Genomic DNA, 13,002 nt, shown 5'->3' with positions numbered 1-13,002 from the left:
GACAGAGACCCACACGGGAGCACCGGACAGAAATCTCAAGGTCCAAATCAGGAGCAGAAGGAGACGGAGCACGAGCAAGGAACTCAGGACCACAAGGGGTGCACCCACACACTAAGACAATGGGGATGTTCTATTGGGATAGCACCAAGGCCAGCTGGCCTAGGTCTGAAAAAGCATGGGATAAATCCGGACTAGCTGAACATAGCGGACAATGAGGAATACTGAGAATTCAAGAACAATTGCAGTGGGTTTTTGATCCTACTGCACGTACTGGCTTTGTGGGAGCCTAGGCAGTTTGAATGCTCACCTTACGAGACCTGGATAGAGGTGGGCAGTCCTTGGGCTTCCCACAGGTCAGGGAACCCTGATTGCTCTTCGAGCAGATGAGGGAGGGGGACTTGATCGGGGGGAGGGGGAGGGAAATGGGAAGCGGTTGTGGGGACGAGGCAGAAATCCTTAATAAATAAATAAATTTAAAAAAGGAAAAAAAAAAAGAACAAAAAAAAAAAAAAAAAAAAGAATATTCCAGAAATGCTGGTACAGGTCTCGGCTTATTTGTATGACTTATGGAATATTTTAGATGAGGAAGTCTAATATATTGTAGCTCTCCTCTGGTTCAGGAAACGAAATGGATGTGGTTAAAAAAAATGAGTTCTATTAATTTGCTGTCTGCATCGTCACAATATTCTGTGATATTTGTCTGAATTTTGATAGTGGCTTCCACCAAGTGCTGCATGCCACGTGACACCGTGGATCCTGCTTTGTTTCCATTCTGCCCTTCCTCTCCTTCCTTCTCCTTTGATTGATTTCTTCCTCCTGTGCAAATCATTCTCTCATCTTCTATTTTCAAAAGTGTTTTATGGAGCTGAAGGGGCACAGGGAGTAAAGGCGTTGTTTAAAATGTATCACTACGCTAAACGTGCCTGCGCCAGAAGAAAAGAATTCACTGTTTATTTTAGTACCTGAGGCCGTGATCTAAAGCCTGTTCACGTGGCTAATTATTAAAGCATGAAAAACACACTTTTAAAAGGCAGGAGGAAAAGCCCATTTTTCTAGTCTACCTTCTGGTTCTATTGGGTTGCGTTTCCAACAGATGGCAGGAGCTTCTGGGCAGCAGGCCAGCTAGGAGCACTGACGGGCCCTGTTCTTACTTAGCAACGGTTCCTGGTCATTTCCATGAGTCAAGAGCGAGCATGAGAGCGGCATTAAGAGCGAGCTTCCACATAAAACCTGAGCTGTCTACCAGAATTAAGCTGAAGTAAAGGAATCATAGGCTTGATAGAGTTTGGAAGGATGGTTGACTTCCTTGTATTATAGCAGTGGTCTGCATGGCAAAGGATTAATGTGTGTGTTTTAAATTATCAGAGGTTGTCTCTTAGCACAGAGGACCACAGCCAGCATCAATTAAGCATGCCATTCACTGCTGGCAACTGCTTGGCTCACAGGCTGTTTTTACTTCTGTTTAACCATTTGCTGATGTAAAATACTCCAGAATCAATAAGGACATATATGTGACAGAAAGAAACGTGAGTGTCTTACAATTAGTGTCTCATAAAAGTATGAATGGCAAGATCTGAGAACACAGTTCGCTTTATAGAGCATGTAAAATTTATTCATGAATAGACCTGCAAGGAAACTTGGGTAAATACTGACAGAGTCACAAGATGCTGAATAACTTTGCAATGCTGATGACATTTCTTGGAGGCAGCGTGCAACCTAATGAAGGAATGTTAGCATTTTGTAAAGTGAGACGGAGGCTGTGGGGGGGGGGGGGGAGGAAACTGCATTCTCCTTCAAAGCAAAGCATTTGAGCAAAAAAGGGAGAAGGTAATGGGAGAGGTGGCAATTTCGAGAACGCTAGAAAGAGTATTGTGCTCAGCTTCAAATGCCCACAAGAATTCCCGTAACACATCATTGAATTTGAAAGTGAAATTGGACAACAGAAGCATTAGGAACATCGCGATCATTTCAGCTAAAATTAAGTCCCAGTTAAAAGCAGAAGCTTCCACGGATGATTTCCTCTTCCTGCTCCTTCACTACCTGCCAGCACCTCCACTCCACCCAGGTCCTGTAAGGACACTCTTCCATCCAGTGGAAGCCTAGGGCTGGTAAGCTATTCCATTAGCCATTAAACAACTGGAAAAGGTTTTGTCTTTTCCTTTTGGTGTACCCATTGGCAGTCAAGAAGGTTTCAGTAAGTATTGAATGTTCCATGGCTGTACAGCTCCATAGGGAGCCTCCAACTTACTATACTGCTGGCTTGATATCAAGTCCAGCTCTGTCTATAGTCTGGTTGGGCACCCTGCTCCTAGGCCCGTTGCCCAGATTCTGACTTCCCTGTAGTTGGGCTTTCTGTAATGTGCTTTCTTATCCCTGGTAAGGCCCCACAGGAAGTAGGCGATGAGCCTCTCAGGAGGTTCTTTTAACAAAATGGAAAACTGTGTAATGGTAGATTAAGCTCCTTCCTCATTTCCCCTCTTCTCTGAAGGCTCCCCGGGACAAAGAAAATATTCACGCTCTTTGTAGAAATTTTCCGCAGTTGTTTGGTCAAATCAGGAAGTCGGGTCTTTGTTATGCAGAAGAGGCTGGGAGTGAGTCACATTGAGTGTAAAATCAGGACAGAGGAGAGACTCTTTGCTCTATGGTGGGGGGGGGGTGTGTGACAGCTGGAACTTTCTCATCTACCAAGTCCTCCTTTCCACTAGATGCCTCTAGCAGCTGGCGTTATTAGTCCCATTGAAGGAAAGAACATGCAGATATTCTTGGGAGAGGTAATAGATTGATGGTTGTACAATATGGAATGTTAGAATATCTGTCCCTATATACTTTTTAAATTATGAATTATTTTACCAACTTCTTGATCAAAGACAGTTGAGACTAGGTTCTCTTCAAAGCAAGATGAATTCTTACAGAGACACAGAAAGAAAAGCATTTAACAGACATGTTATTTAGTGAAGTGAACACCGGTATTGCCCAATAATGTCGCCTGATAGTGAAGGCAAGTGTCTCCTTGGCGAAGCAAGCAGCAGTCTATGAGTTGAGTGTGTAAGGGCTCTCAGGTACTTCAGGGCTCATCTCTCTTGAAAACTGCTCCCTGGATGTTCTGGGTGACTGAATCTTAGGCATGCTTTAGTTTCCATACATAGTCTAGAAAATTCTCAGGCTACAGAAGTGGGAGCAAATTTCTCTACGTAAGTAGAAGTCAATAGTTTCATTGTTGAATCTTACGGGCTATCTCTGAAATCAGAGGAGAAAATGTGTTGCCTACTTGTCTTCCTTGAGGAGTCATGGCTGTCCTTGTTACTCAATGTTTTTTTTTTTTTTCATTCAGAAATTTCTTTTTTTTTTTCAGGGCTTTAAGTGATTTTGTTTTTCTGAGTGTTTTCATCCTGGAGTTGGTTTCCTCACAGGTGGCCTCTTTGATGAGAAAGCTGTTGTGTCAGCTGCACATAGTGGGTTCAACCCTCTTGTTTGTCATGAGCAAGGGTTGAGTTTCTTTCTGGCTGAGGTGTTCGCCAACCTTGTGAAACACGTGGACCTGATGTCCCCTGTGAGTGACAGAGGCTGCTCTGCAGGAGAGATACTGCGCCATTTCCGCTTGTTAACTCTATGTCTGTTAAATTGGAAATTTCAATATTGCTTCCTAGTGTCTTCTTTCAGCTTCATTCACATTACTTTTATTAGGCAATTTAGTTAGGGACAAGAATACGTTGTCTGAGATAGCTCTTGAGAATATGCCAGATTGCCTGTTACGGTCCAGTGAAACCATCAAAACAAAATACCCCAGGATAGAAAAATCACTTTTTGAAACCCAAGACCAGCAATTCAAGGAAATCAAAAACATGAAACTCAACAAAATAGCAGTGAAGCAGTGGTCTTTGGAAAGTTGGAAAGTCCCGCATTCCTGCTTTTTTAAAATGAAGGTATAAAATTTATCTTATAATAATAATTTATCATAGGGGAGAAATCAACTGTCTCATTTGAAAGCACATTTTTAAAAATTAGAACCATAGAATTTTAAATATAGAATGTAATTCGGTATCCTTTTGTTTAGCTTTCCTCTGAAGAGGGCGTCTTGGCTTTTGATTACCTTGAAAGCAGACTCTAAGACAAAGGCTTTGGTATTACTGCTTCAGCAGAGGGTTTCTGAGTAATGGGCAGCAGGAACGGGAAAGAAAACATGAGGACCTCTTGTCAAGCCTTCTGCTACTAAAGGATTCTGTCTGCAGGACTCTCTATGAGTAAACCCTGGTTCCTGGGAGTCCCTCTGAGGGAGGCATAGCCAGGAGTGCGTTTATTTTCTAGTTTAACGATTTCCCTTTTCTTTCTTTATTGACTATGCTGTTTGACTCCTGCACACAGTCTTGCTGGTTTACTTCTGTTTCAACTTTGTCTCACATCTACTCTAAGCTTCCCATATCATGGGAACCCCTCCCCTAGTTCAGCATTATATTACCTTTAACTTGAACTTTCTGATTGTTCAGAGCAAGCATTGTGATTGCTCTCGCTTCTTATCAACTTTCCTGCTAACTGAGTGTACCTTTCACATCATGATCAGGTTTGTCTTATCTTCATCCTCTTCTTAGGAATATCTGCAGTATTTCATCTAGGGACTGATGTGGATTACCTGACATTATCTAAGTTGCATATCCACTAATGATTCATTAGATATAAGAAATACAAAATCAAATTCTAAATGAATTAAGCAAAATAGAGACATACTCTATCTCAAGCACTTTTTACTTAGTCTTCATTGTTGCCTCTGGATGGTTGTTTTGAGTGTAAACGTTCTTTGTCTTGTTGGATATACCTTAAAGTTGATAAAAAAAATCTGTAGAAATTTTAAATATGTGGACCCAACATTAGAGCATGGTCTACTTCTTCTAATATCTAAGTAAAAACAAATGTTTACTAAAGTACAATAGAGGACTCTTGCATACTATCAGTCATGTGATTCTCCTGTACTAACTCCTACTAAATCAGATGAATAAGGATGCCATGACAGACACAGAATAATGAGGACAGGATTAAACATTGCTGGCTCATACAATGACTGAGATGAGAGGAGAGGTAAAGACTTTCATCTGTTTCAGGCACTCAAGATCTGGTGATCTAATCAGCTTGCAGATCAGTTCCCTAAGACCTAAGAAAATGATGGGCATACTTAGCCACTTGTCCTAGCTTCATCTTGGCCACCTATTCCCCCTGTACCATAGCCTTTTCTCACTGCAGTTTGTTACAGCCTCCAAAGACAGTCTCCAGTGTAAATTTGGTTTATTTATTTAGATTTTGAGATGGAAGGTCTTATAATGTAGCCTCAAGCTCATTACCCTCCAGCCTTAGCCTCCAAAATATCCCTCATGATCTGGACTGTCATCACTAAATGGAAAATGATTTTTCTACTCTCCTAACAATAAAATTATATTATTAATCCACTATGTTATATTGTAATCACCTTCATGTCCAGACTTGAAGTGTTTTTATGTTACCCCATCCTGCCTCTATTAGAAAACAATACTCATTACCTTTAATTATTAATAGTTTATGAAAAGATAAATCATTTAAAACTTAGTCAGATGAATCTAAAACTTTGAACTTGGGTACTTTCTTGGAAATAGAGAATTTGTATTTCTTAGTGTTCTGGTTCTAGAATTTACCAGAGTGTTTATCAATATCACAGAATTAACAGACTGTATACAAGTGGAAAACAAAGAGGTAAAGTAGAGTCACATTTTCTTGGTAAAAAAAAAAAAGCTCCATTCTTTTAAAAAAGCAAACAAGAAAGAAAGGAAAAGTAATTACCAGTTTTTGACAGAGAACTCAGTAGGTAAAGGGATACAGTGCAAACATGAAGAACTCAGTTCAAATCCCCAGAACCCATGTAAAACTAGATAGAGCAATGGACGTCTCTAATCCCCTACCAGCTATAAATCTTTCACGTTACCATGTGCCAAGGAGATACTGTTCACTTATGGCTTTAAAGTCTACACCTTTATATATAAGAGAGAATCCTATAGAATTCTACTATGTCACCTCTAGCTAGTGCCATACTTTAACAGATTACTCCACTTTCATTCATTACCACAGCATCCACTGCAATTTGCATTCCTCAAGATAGACATTATGCTAGAGTTGAAAGAAAACAAAGTAAAATTAGAAGGTGATCTTGTATCATGCCCCAGAGGCAGTAACTGCTGCTTCACAGTGGTAAAATTTCTGTATCTCCCTGACATTCAGTAAGGTCTTGTAACTAGGGTGTTGACATTTTATTTTAGAAAGAGATAGGTAGTTTTATTATGGAAATTCCACTGGGTACATGATATTAATTTATATTAAAAGAGTTATATGATTACCTGTTTCATTTGGCTCATTGCATTAATTAAGGATACTTCTAATATTCTAATAACTGTGCTTTCTGATTGAGAGGATTAAAATGGAGGTTAAAACTTTTGGTGATGATAGAATTGCCATGTGTTCCAGCCACTAGCCACACGGAACCACTGCGAACTTAAACTGTGACTAATCTGAGTATATACTTTATGATATTTTAATTCATCTTAGTTATATTTAAATGGCTACTGGATACCATATTATACTGATTCAATAAATGATTCATAATTCTTAAATAATTCTTAGATATTTATTGTTTCTTTTCAGAACAATAGGCCATCAAAAAAGTTTGCTAGGGACTACAAAAAGATCTTTTTTTTTTTTTTAAGGGATAATCAGAATATACCTGAGAAACTTAAGAATGTCCTTTTTCTATTTACATGTGTATTCAGGAGTGTATGTATCTACGTGTTTAGTGAATTTGTTATGTACTAACTTGTCTGAGTTAGAGTTTCTGTTGCTGTGGTAAAACCCCATGACCACAATCTGCAGGGCATTTTCTTAACTAATGATTGAATATAGGTAGAGCCAGTTCACTGTGGGTGATGCCATCCCCTAAGCCATTGGTCCTGTGGTAGACAGAGAGGTGAGGCACCCAGCAGAAATTGTTTTTCTCTACCCAAGTGTGTGTGCCCTGTAGTTAGGCAACGCCGTGGCTCTGACCATTCACGTTGAATTTTCCATTCAAAAATACAGGATTCAAGAAAAGTCCCAGATTCACAATATTTGCTTTTAGTTTTAACCAAATTTTATATTGGCTAACACATTTCCCCTAAACCAATTAAATTTTCTCATGAGTCAACTGTTAGCAACTAATTTAAAATGCCCAAAAAGATTTGGGACATTTTTAATTGTTCAAAGTAAATTGCTTGGAAAAATTGTTTGGGGAGCTAGTTGAAAATAGAGTGAAATTACACTAGAAAAGTGAAGAATGGGAGATAAAATTATAAAAGGAGTTAATTATATTTGATAAACTTGAATACCTGGAATTATTTCCTAAATGTTTCGGAAAGCCATTTCCGGTCTTATCAGCTATGAAATGGCAGGAAAGTAAATTTATCCTTTTAAACTGAGTTTTAAGGCGATTTCAGCAAGTAGAAGGCTTATACAGGTATGCTAACTTTTGTTTGATTCCCAGGACCCTTGAAAAGTTGGCAGAAGAAAATTGACTCTCTCTCTCTCTCTGTCTGTCTCTCTGTCTCTCTCTTTCTGTCTGTCTCTCTGTCTCTCTCTCTCTCACACACACATACACACACACATGCTCTGCAGGTAAGAAGTATAAATGGAGTTTCACAGACTGGCATTTAGATGATGGGCTTGCAGATTGCTTTTGTGGCATATTCTTTCCACAGTTCTGTAATTGAACTTGAGTTTATGCAACTGCAACATTTCTGAGTCTATTTTTCCATGTTATCCAGATTATATGATAATTTCTTATGCTGCTATCAAAATATTGTATTAATATATGGCTATATATAATTAGTATATAATACTTCTTAATATATTATTATTATCATATTATAACTTTTTGTAGCTGCTTAATTTTCAGAGAGTAAAAAGCCTCAGAGGATCATAAAATTCATCCTACTTTCTTTGTGACTATTAAGTCTATGTTAAATATATTTCACAAATCTCTTATTTTAATGTATGAAGACACTTTTCTGTGGCAGCTGTGTGACAGAAAGGTAAGAACACCAGCCTCATCGTTATAGTAGCTTGTAATTGGGAAGACAGTGGGCCACTTTCGGAATAGCAACTGAAGTCAAAGACAGGATAAGAAGGCTCCTTTCCTCCCAACTGAAGGTTAGCATGTAGAAACAACTTTGTCACTTGAATAATTGTAGTATTCTATGCATGAATTTTATTTATGTAGACATAACAATATTGCTGATTTGGGGGACTTTAATCCTTGGGGAAGGGAACAAGCAATTCAAACAGAGGTGACTCTAATTTACACTGGCTGAACTTAGGCTCTATTGACTTTTCAGTGGTGTGAACATGTTAAATGTTTGCTAGACACTGTTCTTCAGTCTGTGAATTTGCTCTGATCTCATAGCCACAGAGCTACTGCAGAGAATATTGTGACATCATTTTCTTCTATGTTGTTGTAGCAATTTAATATTTCAGCTCTTAGGTGTATGTCTTTAACCCATTTTAGAGGCAATGCCAATCAATATCTGTTCACATGAGGTAAGAATCTAATTTCATGCATATGGAAAAGCATTTTCCCCAACATATTTACTGAGAAGACTATGCATTCTTTATTGTGTATCCATAGCTCCTTTGTCAGAAATCAATTGATTATTGTTTAAGTCTATTTCCAGATTCTATTCCTGTTTCATTAGATAATATGTTTTATGCTGCTTTGGGTCATAACTACTTTATTATTTATTTTGTAATTGGAAATGCAATTTCTTTGTGTTTAGTTCAAGATTGCCTTTGGAGAACAGACATGCCTGTAATTCCAGAACTCAAGAGATGGACGCAGGAGGGTAGGTAGTTCAAGGGTCACTTCTGCTGCACAGAAGGTTCCAGGGCAGTCTAGATTATATATTAGGAATCTATCTTTAAAAAATAAAACAAAATAAAAAATGCTTCATCCATTTGGATCTTGTACGGTTTCACATTTGTTTGAGGACTGTTACAGTCATACCTACTAACAGATGTGTCAAGACTTTCCCAAGAGCGAAATAAATGTTGTTTCTTGCTTCATTTTATACTCTTTTTTTTTTTGTCTTAGGGTAGAAATTTATGGGAAGTCTTTCTGTGTCTGGATGCTGTATCTTGACCCAGATTTTGGGAAATTCCAGTTATTATTTCTATGTAGACACTTTCACAACATTTTAATTTCTCTGCTTCAAGAGCTCTTGTTATGAACCAGTTTGTTTGCTGGCTGATCACCGATAATACCCCTGAGGAGAAAGGGCCCATTTACCCTAAAGTTCTAGGTTACACTCCATTATGGCAGTTCTAGGTTACAGTTCATTATGGCAGTTCTAGGTTACACTCCATTATGGCAGTTCTAGGTTACACTTCATTATGGCAGTTCTAGGTTACACTCCCTTATGGCAGTTCTAGGTTATACTCCTGTGATGGTAGTTTTAAGCTATTCTTGGTTGTCAACTTAACTCCACCTGGGATTAACTAAAACCCAAATGGCTATACATGCCTTTGAGGATGTTTCCTTTTTATTTAAATCATTTGAACTGGAATGATCCACTTCTAATCCTAATCTTTTGATATGGGAAATTTACCCTTAATCCAGATCTTCTGTCATGGGAAGACCCACCTTTAATCTGGACCACATCTTCTTCTGGCAGCATATATAAATTTCAGGGAAGAAGGAAGCTTATTTTCTCTCTGTCTGTTTGCTCTCCCCCTCACTAGCATTTCTATTCCTTCACTGGCATTAGCGTCTGCTTCTTAAGGATTCTGGCATATACTGAAGATCAGCTCAGATAGTCAGTTTCTTGGACTTAAACAGCTACTGAATTCTTGAACTTTCCATTGGTTGATGGCCATTGTTGAACTAGCTGGACCACAGCCCAGAAACCATTCTAACAAATCTCCTTTATATACCTGAAACCGGAATTAGAGGTAGCTTTAAGGCATCTGACATGGGCGCTGTCAACTGAACTTAACTTTCATCCTCTGGAAGGGTAACAAGAGCTCTTAATCACTGAGCAATTTCTAGCCTAACTTTGAACCTCTGTCCCTTCTGTCCCAAATTTCCACTTGCTGAGATTACTGGCATGTACTATCACACCTGTTTAATATGGTGCTGGAATCACTCTACCAACTGAGCTACATTCCTAACTTCTACTGTTGCTTTTTTGTTTTTCTGTCTCTACTTAGATGTCTTCAATATTCTTTTTATATTCAATTTAAAAGAATCTGTCAGCCTTGCCTATACTGTGATGTGTAATTCCCCCTCTGTATGCTGTGAATATGTTTTATTACCATTGGTTAATAAAGAAGCTGTTCAGTCAATGGGTTAACAGAGTAAAGCCAGGCAGAAAATCTGAACAGAGACATCTAGAGAGAGTGGGTGGAGTCAAGGAGACACCATGTAGCTGCTAAAGGAGACAGGTACCTGAACCCTTACCGTTAGGCCACACCCTCGTGGTGATATACAGATTAATAGAAATGGGTTAATTTAAGATGTAAGAGCTAGTTAGAAATACACCTGAGTCATTGGCCAAGCAATGTTGGAATCAATATAGTTTCTGTGTGATTGGCCAATGACTCATATCTATCTATCAATCTATATCTATATCTATATATTTAGTTTATCAAAAATCTGTGTTAATTTTTATCATTTCATAAAAATATGAATTTTATCGGCATAGAGGTACCTTCTACCCTTTATGTAGCCATCTATAATATACATAGGTATAATATGAGCCCCAAATAAACCCTCCATTTTAAAAATTGCTTTGGTCATGATATTTTATCTCAGCAATTAGAAGGCAACTGACTCAGATACAGGAATTTGGTTTAAGGAATAATACTGATTAATTACAGCTAGAAGCAGAGGTTCTGGGTATGGCTGATGATTGTAATCGGATACGATTGGTGTAGTCCAAGTGCTGTCTTCAGTCTGCCTTAGTTTTCTCAATGAACGGAATCAAGAGTGACACTTGTAAATGAGGTAAAATAAGAGAATTTGAATATTCAGAGAGGAATTTATTAAACAGACATTTGAGTTAGGAGAGTTAGTAGTTGTTGGAGTGTTTTAATTTTTCTGCATATTTTTAACTTACCAATGAGCATTTGGTTATTGGTCTTTTGCCCAACTTTCTAGGTGCTTTATAGGTTTGTTTAATGTGGAGACCTGTTTCTTCCTTCAGCTTCAGGTAGAGCAACATCGTGAGTAAACACAGGGAGTCCTTGTGAAGAGCAATGTAGCAGGGGCAGTTGCAATCAAACAGGGTAGGTCTTACATGGAAGCCTAGTGTCTTAGGGTTTCCTATTGCTGTGAACAGACACCATGATCACAGCAACTCATATAAAGAAAACATTTAATTGAGGTGGCTTGCTTATAGTTTCAGAAGTTCAGTCCATTATCATCATGGCAGGGAGTATGCAGTGTGCAGGCAGAGGTGTTGCTGGACCTGAGTCTGCTACATCCTGTAGGCAACAGGAAATCAACTGTCACACCGAGTGAACCTTGGGGAAAAGATTTCAACGCTGCCCCCACAGTGACACACTTTCAACAAAAGGTGTGGCATGGATTAAAGCTGTGCCCTCCAACCTCAAAGTCTGAACTAAAGGCCTGTGTCATCCAACCTCCTCCAACAAGGCCACACCTCCTAATAGTGCCACTCCCTATGATCTCATGGGGGCCAAATACATTCAGACTACCACACTTAGGTTTATTTAATAATGAAAGAACATAAAGTGTTTGAGCTGAATAGTCATGTGTTTACTAGGATACTTAAGGAAACTCATCATGTAACTGTCCTTTAGATAGTGTCCTAATGAGTAAGAAACCAGATCACTAGTGAAAGAAGTCATCTTATCGCGAACACAGTGAGAACCTGTCTCCTTGGTTCTCAGCCTTCTTGCATTAGGGAGATAGATCAAGGGAGACATTCAGACTCACATTGCTAGTTTTCTCTAGCTCCCCTTAATGACAGCATCCTTCTGGCTTTGTACGGCTTGATTTCTTCATTTACTCTATGTGATTCAATGTTTCCGAACTTTCTAACAACCCATAGAGCAGACCATGGGGCACAGCATGTGCAAGAATCTTTGGCAGTGTTCTAAGAGGCTGAGAACAAGGGAAAAGTGAGAGACTAGGAGAACAGTATATGCAGCTGTTACAGGTCATGGGAAAGGATGTTCAGAATAGCTCTGGGCAGGGTTTGTTGCTAGGTAATTATTGTTGTGTTGGGATGGCATGACTGAGAGAACGGGTGTTCTCTATTATGTTTTGGCATAATTGAGATTATGCAGCCTTCTATTTAGTTCAGAAAAAATTGAATACAGTGAAATTGCTTATGAAGTTTTATCATAGCTCATGGGACTATGTAAGTCACACAAGCAAATAATCGGCTGGATCTGAACTGTGCTTGGCTGGTCTTTAGTTGGGTCTAAGTGCTAAACTGTGTCACTACTACTCATGTGCCACCTTCATCATGCCAGCGACAAGCAGGCTGAGGGGACCCCTTTTCAATTCTTATTTCATTTTTCTCTAAGATCTGATTTCCTCTCCACAGTAGAATCACAGGTACATGGTCACAGCAGGTTCCCGTGCACACTATTTAGACCAAAAGCTATTTATCTCCATTAATAGATGTGAAGTTGATAATCTGTATCTTAGCTATGAGGCATCAGTTCAAAAGAGATTTATTTGGTAAGGAATTCATTGGGGGAGATAATTTATTGAAAGAAATGTTGTATAGAACCTGAAGCAGAAGTGCAGGAATTTTCTTCCGAGGTCCTCCGGTGTCCTCCTTCCTTACAAAAAGCTATCTCTTGGTGCAGATAGCGTCGGGATAAGGCATGGCTCACCTTTATGTGAAAACAATCACCATTACCTCCTTTTATATATGCAAAGCTGGAATGTTTTCTCATTGACTGGGTGTTTTTCTTTATAATCTAGCACAT

This window comes from Microtus oregoni, unplaced genomic scaffold (assembly GCF_018167655.1).
Source record: "Microtus oregoni isolate MIOR12 unplaced genomic scaffold, Mior012 000011F_ref0000422, whole genome shotgun sequence".
Taxonomy (NCBI): Eukaryota; Metazoa; Chordata; class Mammalia; order Rodentia; family Cricetidae; genus Microtus; species Microtus oregoni.
The sequence above is the reverse complement of the archived record's forward strand: the minus strand, read 5'-3'. Positions refer to the sequence as shown.